The sequence below is a fragment of the Aythya fuligula genome, chromosome 5 (assembly GCF_009819795.1).
Source record: "Aythya fuligula isolate bAytFul2 chromosome 5, bAytFul2.pri, whole genome shotgun sequence".
Lineage (NCBI taxonomy): Eukaryota > Metazoa > Chordata > Aves > Anseriformes > Anatidae > Aythya > Aythya fuligula.
The window spans coordinates 32,239,070-32,252,113 of NC_045563.1; the positions used below are offsets into that span (position 1 = coordinate 32,239,070).

The following is a 13,044-nucleotide window of genomic DNA, read 5'->3' on the forward strand; positions in this document are numbered from 1 at the left end:
GCCCTACTTCGGCCGACTTTAGTTTCACTCACTTCACATCCGGGCTTTTTCCCTAGGCAATGGGCGCCGCAGCACAGCCCGTTCCTTAGGCAAAGGGAAATAAATTCGCCGCACCGACGCCGTCAAGTAGTCCCCCTCAGGAGGAGCCGCCGAGCCCGCCCTCGCCGCCCCCCCCCCCCCTCACCGAGCCCCCATCCCCTTCACGGGGCTCTCCCCGCTGGGTGCGTGTGTGGGCGGCGAGCCGCGCACCCCCCCCTTCTCCCCCCTTCACCCTCTTTCCCCCTCATCCCCGCTCCCTCAGGGCTCCGGTGCGCGCGCCCGGCGGGGCGTCGGGAGCGCGCTCGGCGAGGCAGCGAGCGGAGCGAGGGAGGGAGAGGAGGGAGGGAGGGAGGCCGGCGGCGGCGGAGGGATCCCGCGGCGCGGTGCTGCGGCCGGGCCGGGTGAATGGGATTGAAGAAGAGTTGAAGCTTCCCGGCTTGTTTTTGTGTCACAGTTTCTCTCCTCCGGCGCCCCGCCGAGCTCCTCTGCCTCCCTCCCCGCCCAGCTGCCCCCCCCCCGGCAGGAGGAGCCCCCCGCCGAGGAGAAGGAGGAGGAGGAGGAGGAGGAGGAAGGGGGGGGAAAGGAACAGGACCCCCGAGAGCCGAGCGAAGAGGAGGAGGAGGAGGAGGAGGAGGAGGAGGGAGCAGCCTACCATCTTCCACTCCCCGCTTAGCTTAAAGAAAAGTGCGAGGAGGAGAGCCAGGGGCGCCCAGCAGCGGGCAGCCCCGCCGGAGCGGCCTCGCCAGCACCCCCCTATGAAGAAGAGCTCTGCCCCCACACAGGGAGGTCCTGCCCGGGGGACCCCGGCCGGCCCGCAGCAGCACCGCCGCCGCCAGCAGGGTGTAGTATCCCGCCTTCCTCCTCCTCATCCTCCTCTTCCTCATCCCCTTGCCTCCCCCTTCCTCTCCACCCCCCCGACCCCCGCCGCCACTCTCCGGCCAACTTGGCGCTGAGGAGCACCAACTTCGCCTCAGCCCCTCCCCGGGGGCTGAAGGGGGGGGGGGGGTGTCCTGTGGGTGTCCCCTCTCTGTGTGTGTTTGTGTCCCCCCCCCCCCCTCCTTCCTCCTCCTCCTCCTCCTCCTCCTTCCCCCCCTTCTCTTCCCTCTTCCCCTTCCCCCGGCGGGCGCCGGCAGAAGTTTGGGAGCGGGCGAGGATTGAGGAGGAGGAGGAGGAGGAGGAGGAGGGTGACACTTGGGGTGAAAGGAGGAGGTGACACATTGGGGTTGGGGGGAGGAGCAGGGGAAGGAGATGACACATTGCACCGGGGAGGGAGGGAGGGGAGAGGGAGGGAGGGAGGGAGGGGGAGAGGGAGGGGTGGGGGAGGGAGGGAGGCAGGCAGCCTGGTCCCCTCCCCTCCGGGGTTCGCCGGGATGATGATTTCCAGGCCCTTTTTCTCTCGGCCGGGTCCTTCGCCGTGATGCTGTCGGGGAAGTTTTATGACGGGCTCGGAAATGATGCCGCTCTCGGTGATTGATAATTCGTAGTAAAGCCGCTGCCGCAGGTTTTCTTGTTCTTTTTTTTTTTTTTTTTTTTTTTTCCTCTTCCCTTCTCTTCCTCCCTTCCTCCTCCTTCCTTTCATTCGTCTTTGTGGCCCGAGTAGCGCCGGGAAAATTCCGTTTCTTCTGCAACTTGTTATTGGCAAGTCTCTCCTGCCCCCCTCGCCCTGGGGCTGCCCTTCCTGCACAGGTACAAAGCTCAGTGCAAGGACGCCTCTGGGATTTCACACTTCTGCTCTGGCACGGCCGCTGCTGGGATTACAGATGTCGACTTTTTTTTTTATATATTTTTTATTTTTTATTTTTATTTTTTTTCCCTCCCTCCTGCGTTTGCGTCTGTGTAGGTGGAGCGGGGCTGTATGTGGGACTCTGCCATTTGGTACAGTCCTCTTGTGCATGCTCCTTTCTTCACTTGCCTTTCCGTGGTGGTGTTTTCCTTCTTTTTGTGTGTGTGTGCGCGTCTTGTTGTTGTTATTTTTCCTTCTTTCCCTTCATTATTCCCGAGCTTCCTTGTCGGTTGAGCTTTTTTCCCCAACCGCATCTGCAGTTCGGTGGGTGCCGGGGTAGGATTGTGCACCTGGGCTTTTAGGTGGATTTGCGTTGGGCGAATGCGTGGAGCTCCTCATTCAACTTCTTCTCAAGTGTCAGAAAATGAGGCTGCGAGCAGATGTGTTTCAATATGGAGAGACTTCCAAGTTCCTAATTCTTGGGGGTGGAGGAAAGAGTGCCATTGGAGAGTGGCTTTTGTTTTCGATTGGTGAACAAATGTCATCACATCTCGGTCACGTGCTGTAATATTCTTTGTTCAGCTATCAAAGTATGATATCTGCTACACCTGTTCCCACTTTTTAATTGTGAGTAACGGTGATTGCCCGCGAGCCCTGGCGTTGCGGATAGGAGCGCTTCCTCTCCTTTCTCCCCCTCCCACCCTCTGGATGTTTGTTTGGGCCCAAGCGCTGAGCTTGACAATGAACTTTTGTTCGCTGGGGAGGCTGCGTGTGGAAGGATCCCACCGGGGGTAATAACGTGCGTGGCACGAGGAAGGCGAGTGCTGCGGCGTGCCGTGGGGCCGAGCCTGGGAGATCCAGGTAGGGGCATGCACCCAGCTCGCGAGGAGCCAGCTTCTCTGGGCTCCTGAAGTTTCCTTAACTAGACCTGCTGGTGCTCCTCGGCATCAGAAGGTGCACCCAAACACAGGAACGTAGCTTCTTTTCCTCTGAGCTGTAGATTCTCGGATATCATAAATGAAAAGGGCTTGGGCTGTGTTTACTTTTTTTTTTTTTTTTTTTTTTTTTTCCTCACTGTGCTTGCTTGTAACAATGAAGACACCTGAGTAGTTTCAGTTTTGTCATTCAGTTTCCTCTGGCTTTCCCTTGCTTGCCCGGAGCTAGCTGGTGAGGCTGGGTATGCTACAGAGCAGGGAGATGTTTAACTTTGATGAAGAGAGCCTTATTCTCAGGCTTAATCTGTGAGGGAAATAGCATGCTTTGCAAAGCCTTGCAGAAATAGTAAGTCTAAAATTCATGACTTCTACACATGTAAACATGTAATGCTCAAACTTTCACGTTAAGCTTGTTAATGGCTGCGTGTAATATAACTTTATAGTTTGTATCTAAATACTGACACTAAATTACCAGTGAGAACAGGATGCTAAAAGGAAGAAACAAGCGAAAAATATGCGCCAGCACCCATACTAGTTGAAGGGGTTAACCACCGGACTTCAGCAAACAGATCCACAGGATTTGGGAATTTTATTTGTACCCGGGCATGTTTCACGGCAGCTGAATGAAGCTGGGATTATTATTATTTTTTTTTTAAAATAAGGAATTCTGTTGCTTAGTAAGTGAACCTTTAAATCTGTATCAGAGAAAAAAAATAGCTGGTGCTTCTGCGTGGTTTTTAAACCTTCCAGCCTTACTGTGGCAGAGAAATCAGATTATCGCCTGGTAGTTATTATCATCCAGAAGTTTGCGCTGATACAGGGGGAGCATTAGGCAACCTCTCTGCCCATTGATTCCGTGTCGCGTAGTGGCACGTATAGAATAGCGCTTCAAGGTCTTACGAGGCCAGTTGTGCACCCGAAGGTAGGTGCTGGCTCACCGGGGACTCGCCGGCCGTCACCTGCGCCGTGCCCCGGCTGTAGCTGAAGGGACCCAGGCGGTGAGAGGCTTGGCACAGAGCCTGCTGTGGGTCGCAGTGGTTTCCAGTTAACTCACCCGGCTGCTGTGGTGCGTAACTCAGGCCGTCGCGTTAGGGGATACGTTGTCATTATATTACTACTATTCGCGTTAAGATTTCTATCTGAAAGCTTTTCGTCTTTGCTCTTTTCATGCGTCCTGAACTGGAGTTGCCGTGAGCTGGGAGAAGGCATTTGGTGGTGGTGGCGGCGGTGGGGCTTGCTGTTCTTCCTCTAGGGAATTAACACAGGAAACTCCCCTTTCAAGAACTTAGAGAAAAAGTAGGAAACTGAATTTTCGGTAGTTCAGAGAAAAATACTTTTGTGTTTTGTGGCTGGGCAGTAAGATCGCTCCCTTCAGTTTAGGTTTTGTAAAGATTTCTTTACCCTAGGCCGTTCATCTTCAGCTGTGTTTCAGGTGTTGGTCCTAAATAGTTCTTGCTTCAGCTTTACTTCTGTTTCAAGAGATGAGGTTTTGTGTGTGTGTCTGTTAAACTTCACCGGGGAAATTCTAATTTAGAAAAATGCTTGGACGAGATCTGTACAACTGAGAACATTTTTAGGCGTCTTTTTTTTTTTTCTTCTAGAAAAATAAAATGTGTTGTAGTGGCTCCTTAGGAAGCTGTGAAATTCCGAGTGCCGTTGGAAAGCTGTCATAGCCAGCCCGGCTATCCCTTAGGTTGCTCGTGCAGCGTGTTTATAATGGTCATAATAATCGCGTATGAACGTGCTGTAGCTTTCCAGTTCCTTGATATTTATTCGTAGGGCCATGGAGGAGCTTATTCAGCGAGGTGGATTGATGCTGTTGGAGCTTGTTTAGGAGGGAGGTTTCTCTTTCCTCTCAACACCTGCCTGTGAGAACCTTGAAGGGCCGTCCTGTTCCGTGCGGGATGGGCATCTCGTGCACCACCAGAAACTCAAGGCAGGCGTCATGTGAGAAACACATGTTGGTGACTTAGCCTTTTCGCTCATGTTTTGGTTTTCTTGCTTCTTGGCTTTGTTTGTTTCAAATCTCCCAGAAAGGCCTTTGCAGGGCTTGGGTTTTTGGAGGGGCGTTGCGTGGCGATGCGAGCCGCTAGGCAGCCTGCCCTTTAGGAGAGGCTCCTGGTGCAGAAGGGGCAGCGCTGAAAACCTATTATTAAGCTTCTAATAGCATTTCTGCACTGTCCCCTTCACCCTTTATGCTCACAACTGTGCAGTCGCATGCGTGGCTGTATGCTAGAAGTGTGAGGCTCCACAAAGGCCTGGCTCCTGCATGTTCGTGAATTGCCCTTGTTCAATTACTCTGTGCCAGAAAGCAGCTCACATCCTGTTTCTGATGTATTTTAACTGCACAAAGGTTATTTAGGAACGAGCCGCGTGCTGGAAAGGTAGGGCAGCGCGCAGAAGGGGCTTGAGGTGTCCGCTGAGCGCGAGGGGTAGGATATTTGCTACCGTACCCTGTAAATAGAGGGTGAACTGAAGGATAGTTTTTATAGGTATCCAGCATTAATATTTCATGTTCAGTACAGCACAAAGCCGGTATCTGGCTTGTGCTGATGGTGGAGATATGCATTATGCAGGCAAAAAAGAAGTTTATTTACAGTTGGGGGGGAAACTTTGTGTTTTTGTTTTTTTTATTACAAATATAGTCTCATTTCAAAAGAGGGGAAAAAAAATACACAAACCCCCTGTGTTTCTGAGGTCTAAATAATTTATGGCTCCCGCACCTTACCAACTTCCTTACTATTAACGTTGGCAAAGTATGATTTTAAGTTGTTCGACTCTGCTTTTGTGAGGTTTTGACGTAACAAAGGCAAAGTGGCGGCTGTAGCTATAGGATGGCTATAAAAAGTACAAAAATCAAGGGCTTTTAAAAATGTATTTAGTGCCGAGGAAAGGTGCGCTCGCGTGACAATCAGACTTTACAATTAGGATCACCTGTCTTTAAAGTAATCTTTAAATCTGTGGGAAGTTCAGAAAGATCCCTTCCTTTGGGCCGAAATGAGCGCTATGGCTGCTCCCCTAACAAAGCCTCAACTTTGCCACAGAGCCTTTTGTTTTAATACTTTGATCATCCCAGGCTTTTGAGGAAAGAACGTGCTACCCGCTATAGGTTTCTCTGCAGCATTTCTTTTATACTTTGCTGTTTATGTCTTTAATGTCTCCATAGGAATTACCGAGTACCCCGTGCCTTAAAAGCTCTGCGTGCCGAGGTGGTTTGACCTATCGCACGTTCCTTCTTACCCGAGGTGTCTCGTTCGTTGTCGCTGCACGCGCTCGCTCTCTGACTAGAGATTTTTATGCTCGAAATCCGCTGCAGGAAAAGCCCAGGCCCCCAGCAGAAGGCGAGCAGCCCCCCAGCCTGCTGCTTGTTGTTACCAGCAGGGATGCATTTACGCACGGTACGTAAGGAGCGAGGCTCTGCTTAATGCGAGCTGTCGCGCGGGCCGTGGTCGCGCTGCTTCCACGCTATTTTAATGTCTGCTTGCTTAAAAGGTGTCCTTTCCAGAGCCTGCCCCTCCACCTGGCGGTACCGTGCTCCCGAGGACAAAAGGGAGCGTTACCAAGTTGGCTTGCTGCAGGAATCGTGTTGTTTACCTCAGAAAATGAGGGGCTCTGCCGTTGCATGTCTAATTAGAGCGATGTTTGGGAAGCGTGGCCGGTGCGTTTTGTTGCACAGGAGCACAGACACGCGAGCGGGTGAAGCAAACGAGGGGGGATCTGAGCCCGTCTCTCTAAGATGGCCTGTGCTCGGACTCTGTCCTCAGGCCCGTGAAAGGAGGACTCGTGCATAGCAGGAGGGCTCCGGGTCGGTTCTGTTTCCGTGCTGCTGCCTGCGAAATGCAAGCTGCCCGTACTTGAAAGGGAGAGGGGACATCGATTCCTTCCCCTCCAGCCCTGCCGAGCCAGGCGGCGTTAACCGTGCGGATCCCGAAGGCGGCGTGGCCGCAAACGGTTAATTGGGGAGATCGAGTGCCATCCTATTGAAGCTTCAAATTGTTTTAACAAAACTTCTGAGTAATTGCAATAATTATTTTCTGATAAGCTGGCTGATAGTAACTATGGCAACAGCTGTCTTTGGCCTATGGACAGTATTGCTGTATTGACAAAACCTTTCGATGCTTCCCAGGCCTTTTGCCTGCGCAGGGAAACGCGCGAGGACGTCTTTGAGGTGGCCGGGGCGTCCCTGCTCGTCCTCCCGCTGCGACGGGACGCCGCCGGTCCCCGGGTTCGCAGCCTCCGTCCTCTTTCCTCCGCGGGTGTTTGCGGGAGCTGCGTTCCTGCTTGCTAGCTGGAAAACGCTGCCAGGGCTGTGCTTTGCTACAAAGCCTACTGAAACGTGCGAGGGGCCGGATGGAATTATCCGTGCATATCATCGGTTTTTAGCGATAATAAAAAAATCCAGGGCTCGGGAGGAGAAGGAGGAAAACAACAACAAGGAAGACTTGTTCATTTTGATCACTGGTTGTTTCCTTCCTCGATTAAAACCTTCTTAGAACAGACTGGTAGGGGGAGCTGCCCTTCCCTTTGCTGAAGTACAGCGTATTCTTCTCTGAGGCCTACGCTGAGATACAGCTATTTAATTTTCAGCTAAGCTCTGCTTCTTTTTGGAAGAGAGGCAAGCTCGTGCTTCGGTATGTTGTGCAAATGGAGGAAGGGAGCAATGGCTTTCCAGCTGACTAAATTCTGGGCAGGGACAACGTGCCCCTCACCAAACATACTTTTCCTATTGATATTCTGGAGAGCACCCTCTGAAAACAGGCATTAATGTTAATAAACCTAGCGGTCCTGGGGAAAAAAAAAAATAATCCGGCCGTGCTTAGAGCTGTTCCAAGCCGCTGTCCGTTCCTCGTGCTTGAAAGTAGCTAAACCGCCGGGGGTTTTTGGGGAGGTGCTGCTTAGCTGATGCGTGTTCGTACTGGAGCGGTTGTCGCCTTCATCCCTTGGGGCTGTGGGAAGCAGCTCTCGACCCGCTTACCTGGCAGCAGCCCCCACGGGGGCGCGCGGTGTGGCCTACATCGGGGCTCATCCTTCGGCCCGAGTGGGGCCGGGGGGAACTACGGCCCCCAGCGTGCAGTGCTCTGTTGCTGTCGGAGCTGCTCGCCGAGCTAATGCATCCTGGGACCTGTAGTTTCCGCAGGCAGAAGTTTGAGGCTGGAGGTGAGGGGCGAAGGGTGCCGTGGTGCTCTGCAAACCGCGCTGTCAGCACCGCCTGCGGGTCCCGGCGGGCAGCCGGCTGCCGCCGCTGTGCAGCGGCGCGCACGTGGGTTTATGAGTCAAAGTCAGCCTCCAGCCGAGCGTCTTGAGGGAAAAGCAGTTGATGAAGTAAGTCCTCTGGCTGCACGTGCGCTTTTATACAGAGAGTACGTAAGTAATTGCACTAATCCCTCGGACTGCAAGTGTCCTGCGATGTCTTTGGGAGATTTTGCCTCTTTCAAGGTAATGGAAACGCGTGGCAGGAGGCGGCTTCCCTTGCTGGAGCTGCTGGTGCCCCATTCTCCTTGTGAAGTGCTGCTGCCCTGGACTTGTGCCACGGGGACAGGGCTTTGAACATCTCTCTGCCTGCTGAGGGTGCCTCGGCCGTGCCGGTGCTGCGGCTGAAGCGGTGCCGGGGGCGTGGGGGCAGGCTTGGTGACACCGTGCGGTCACCGTGGAGGCACGGAATCCACGCAGGTGGCGGCCGGTGGGACAAGGAGCACCTCGTGGTTCCTCGTGGTACCTCAGCCCTTGCCTTTACACTGGAACTCACCTGGAGCTCACGTCGAGGAAAGTGAAGTGTTTCTGTGTCAGCGACAGAGGAACAGGAACTTCCCAGAAGTTTTCCTTTTCTTTGCCGGTGTGTACCTGTAAGAATTACTTAGTTTCGCACAGGTCATTAGCTTATGGTCAGTGGGTTTAGCTCAAGTTAAACCGCACATCAGTATGATTGCAGTTGTCAGGCCGGTAGCGAGTTTAATATTTGCCGTAGTCTTGTGTGCCAAGGCTTGGATGCTGCAGTTGTCTTAATTTTTAAGTAAGCAAACATTTAACTTGAACTCTTGATCCCCGTCGATTTATTTGTGCTTGAGTTTGTGTGAAATAATAATAATAATAAAAAAGGCTTAGAGTTAACTGCCAAGTAATATGAAGTGAACGTCTTTGGTGTTTTTGAAGAGATTAATCAGAGCTCCAGTCTTGCAAAAACTTGCGTTTTACTTTCAGCCTTGCAGAAGTCGGAGGGAGTATCCGAATGCCTAAAACCAGCATGCGTATTAGCAACAGTAAGATCAGGACCTCCAGACTTCTAATATTGGAAAGTAGCTTCTGTGTAGTCACCATAATTAGCTTATATCTAGGTCTGTGTGACAAAATCCTTCTTTTAGAAACTGTCACGGAGTTCTCCTCGATATAAATTTAGGGTGGATATTTACTTCATAGTTGTGTTTTGTGTTTTTTTGTTTTTTAAAGGAAAAACATTGACAAAAAGTTGCTCTTGCCTTCACCTGTGTACAGATCACACATACAACAGGTATTTAGGTGGTAATAGCTTTTTTGGAGGCAGGGAATGTATTTTGTCAGCACCGATGTCTTGTACACCCTGTACATTGCTGACGCTTCTGTTCAAAACAGATACAAAAAAGTAAATCTGCTCAGAGCCTCATCGAAACCTTGCGTGTGCTGTAACTGTTAACAGTGCTTGTTAATAGTCGCGTAATTTTCTTTAAAGGTTCCCAGCCCCTACGCAGCCCGTGGGGAGCGAACTGCTGGCGGTACACATGGTTAGCTAAATAGTTACTCTTGGTATATTGACGTGATGAGAAGAATTGTCATTGTTTCGGCGCCAGGGTGAAATTCCCTTTCGTTGACCAACTGGGCTCACACCAGCGGCAGGAGAAGGAACGGAGATAAATCCATGCAGAGCGGAACAACGATGTATCTTCTCCTTCAAGGACGTTTTACCCTCCATAGAGAGCCTGTGACGGTGCCCCTTGTAACACTGCTGTAGCAGGGTATTGGAGATAAGGAATGTGGGTAATAGGGATGTACAAAAGGATTCGATGCATGGCTGTAAAGAAAAAGCTCTTCTAAAAGTATCTCTTATCTCCTAAGAGCAAACGTGTCCTGATCTGGGAGGAAATCCTGACCCTGCTGAAGCTGATGGGAAGGCTGCTGTTGAATCAGGAGTACCGTGACTTCATTCTTTTCCCCCAAAAAAGGTAGTTTTAAAGGGCTGAAGCACTTGACAAGGCTTGAAGAATCTGGATTCTGTTTCTGACATTGTTGCTGCCCCTTGGATCTCATACCAGTTATTTTGCCTCCCGGGGTCTTTGCTGTTCCTTTAAAACTCGGGTAATATCGTGCTCCTGTAAAGCATTGTAAGAACATGGAATATATTTATTCAGGGCTTTTATTTAATTTGCTAACACAACAGAATTTTACATGAAAGCCAGAAATGAGTCCTTGAAGTGTCCGAGGGATTGTCGTCTTTCTTGCCAGTAGGACAAAACTGCTTGGAATGAGATGTTCAGCCTGAAATTTGCATAACCTGATGTGTGATGGATTTAAAAATAATAATAACAAAACTAACAAAGTGTTTTCATAACTTTGTAAAAGGGCTACAATCACTTGTCCTTATAACAAAGCTTTTTGTTGGTTCAGACCTGACTGGAGCCTCAGATATCTTACTTTTTTGCTGCTGCTTAGCTTGCAGAAACTGTCTATCTGATAAACATCTTTATCACGTAAATCTCTGGTTGTGTGTAGTATGAACTTGCCTTGTTAGGTGTACTTTTGTCAGTGACCCAGGGAGGATGTGGCTACCTGCGCTTCCCTTGCTTTCTTTTCAGAGTGTGTTCTGGCCAGGAATAACTTGTGAAGGACTGAGATGGCTTGCACTGTTTCTGAACACCAGGTACCTGTCCCCGAGCCACCTGCAATTCTCTCTTTCCCAAAGATGAATCCCACCATACCTCTTTTTCTGCGTTCTCAGAAAATCCTGCTGAAATCAGTGGATTTGTCACCCTGAGACTTGTTTCAGAATCGGTTTGTTTCCACTGCCTGCCTGCTTTTTGGTATATTTCACCAGCTCTATTTCCCTGTGAATTTCATGCTCTTACCTAAAGAAGGAAATCTCCCTTCAGGTAACTCTTGTCAACTCCCATCCCCGTATGGCAATTTTTTCTGGGCTTAAAGCTCACAGTGCCTTCTCCTACCTGACTTCTTGTGAGAATGATGCTTGGGTGCCTGGCTGTTGATGCAGAACTCTAATAGATCGTGCAGTGTTTAATTTAATCAAACGTCTTTTCCTGTGATGATGAGCTGCAGCTTTTGCAGCCAGTCAAAATGGGATGTCGTTGGCCTGTTGCTCTTAAATGCATGCTCTGGGTTGTTCCTGACTGGAGTAACAGTATGTCCTCAGTTGATGAGTGCAGTGTAGGTCTGTGACGGTGTTAATACAAGTACCTGGCTTGTTTTGTGCTGCCATTGCCACAAAATTACATGAGTGAGAAGATTGATCTCAGATTTGTGCGTCCCCAGTGTGAGACAAACAGATACTCCTCAGAATCTGGGACCTTCTTCCTGGTTTCCCTTTTCTAACTTAATTTGTCCTTCTCTGCTTGCTGTTGTTTTTGTCCAAAACTACTCCTTTTTTTTGAATGCCAGATAAAATTTTGATACAATGGATGATTGCAACAATGCTCACATGAGCTGACTTACTCTAAAGCTGTTGAAAGATTTTAGTGAGGAAGGGAACAGGCATCTGTTCAATAGCTGCTTGGTGTGTGTGGAAAGTGTTACATATGGGGCATGTCTTTATTTTCTCTCAGGTGTATCGCACTTGTGGCTTCCTCTGGAATTCTTGCATAATATGGGAAAGGTGATTAAATGCTATCCATGGAACTTTTTCTTTTTGTTTTTTGCTATTTTGCGCATGGGATATGTTTTAAGCCTTCTGCTATGAAGCCTCCCTTGTGTTATGGTTACGTTTGCTTTTCTGTGTGTTGCTTTCTGTGTTGTAATCTGTGGTAATCCAGTAGACTGTAAGGCTCGCGTGGTCTTCTTGGGGTCTGAAGTTGTGTTGGAAGGGGCTTGACATCATGCAATAAACTTTCGTTGTGGTCCTCATGGCTTTTTTCCCCCCCTTCTAGTGTATAATGACAGGAGTCTGAACAGAGAGAAGCTGGAATTTTCCCCAGTGGGATTTAACAAACAGAAAGGCGTCCTTGGAACAGCAGGGAGAGGAGCGTGTAAGGACGGTGTAGTGAAAGGAGCACATGAGAACTTCTGTGCATGTGCGGAGACAAATGCGTTTAAACACCTTTTCTAGCACAGCAATAGGACCACTGAAAATCTGAGCATTAGTTTTTACAGACCAGAATTTGTTTAAAGAGTAACTTTGCACAGAAGTGGCAGTGATGCTGGTCACAGTGGTGCTGTGATCACAAGCACATTGCAGGTGTCAGTCTGAAAATCCTCCAGCCTTGCTGCTGCTGTGTCCCTTGTGGCCCTGGTTTAGGGCCCTGCGTTGCTGTGCCCCGTCGGGGTGACTGCTGCTCTGGCAAGCCCTCTTGCTGCGTGGTGGCTATCCCCGTGTCCTTGGACGGTGGGGCTCTTGTCTGCATGGAAGCAGCAGGACCCAGGAGAGCAGGTGAAGGACGTGGTGATGAAAGTAGACTTCTGCTTCACGTAGCAGAAGTCTGCTTTCATGGTATGGGAGTCTTGCACTCAGCTTTTCCTCCGTTAAACACTAATTGTATACCCAGTGATTCCGTGTTAGATTGGCACGGTGATTCAGGGCTATGTTGATGTGATCTAGCGTGTAAATCTTTTTTTACTTATATTGAATAATCATGGTTTTGAGAAGAAAAGAACTTCTAGTAAGTGTCTGGTTACTTGAATCCTTCCTTTCAGATTAGTGACTACCATCAGTACTCCCACACTGCGTGTGACTACCTCAGCTACAAATACCATTCTCCAGATGCTACCGTTCTCGTTTGTGTGCTTGTAAGGGGAAGAGGGGAAAAAAAAAGGCTTTTGAGGGGTGAAGAGGGAGAAACATAACAAAAGGGAAAGAGGAGGCAGAATTTGAGGTTGATGCCTGTATATTTACAGGGAGCGGTGAGAGTGCCAGCTGACTGGAATGTAGGGGAAGGAAGATGAGAGCACATCAGTGTAATAATTTTGGAGTGCTTCCTGTTGATTTGTTAATACTGCATGGAATTTGGCCCAGGCAATCTGCTGTTGTGAATCAGCACAGTTTATTCACTTGAGTATAGGTGTGCCTCTTATTACTTGAGAATCTGCTTCACTTGAAAGATAACAGGTCAGTCTGGTGAGTACTGCGATTCTCGTGTCTCTGGCTAGAAACTG

At 49.9% G+C, this 13,044-nt stretch overlaps 1 protein-coding gene across 7 annotated transcripts in view; it reads left to right on the forward strand.

The window, feature by feature from the left end:
- Positions 1-659: 659 nt before the first annotated feature.
- PHF21A (PHD finger protein 21A) overlaps positions 660-13,044 on the forward strand; it is a 131,413-nt gene continuing 119,028 nt past the window's right edge. For 5 of the 7 annotated variants that reach the window (XM_032188188.1, XM_032188184.1, XM_032188189.1 and 2 more), the window contains exon 1: positions 1,413-1,505. The gene's annotated coding sequence lies outside the window, so the exon portion shown is untranslated. The other 2 variants (XM_032188185.1, XM_032188186.1) reach the window with 2 other exon arrangements.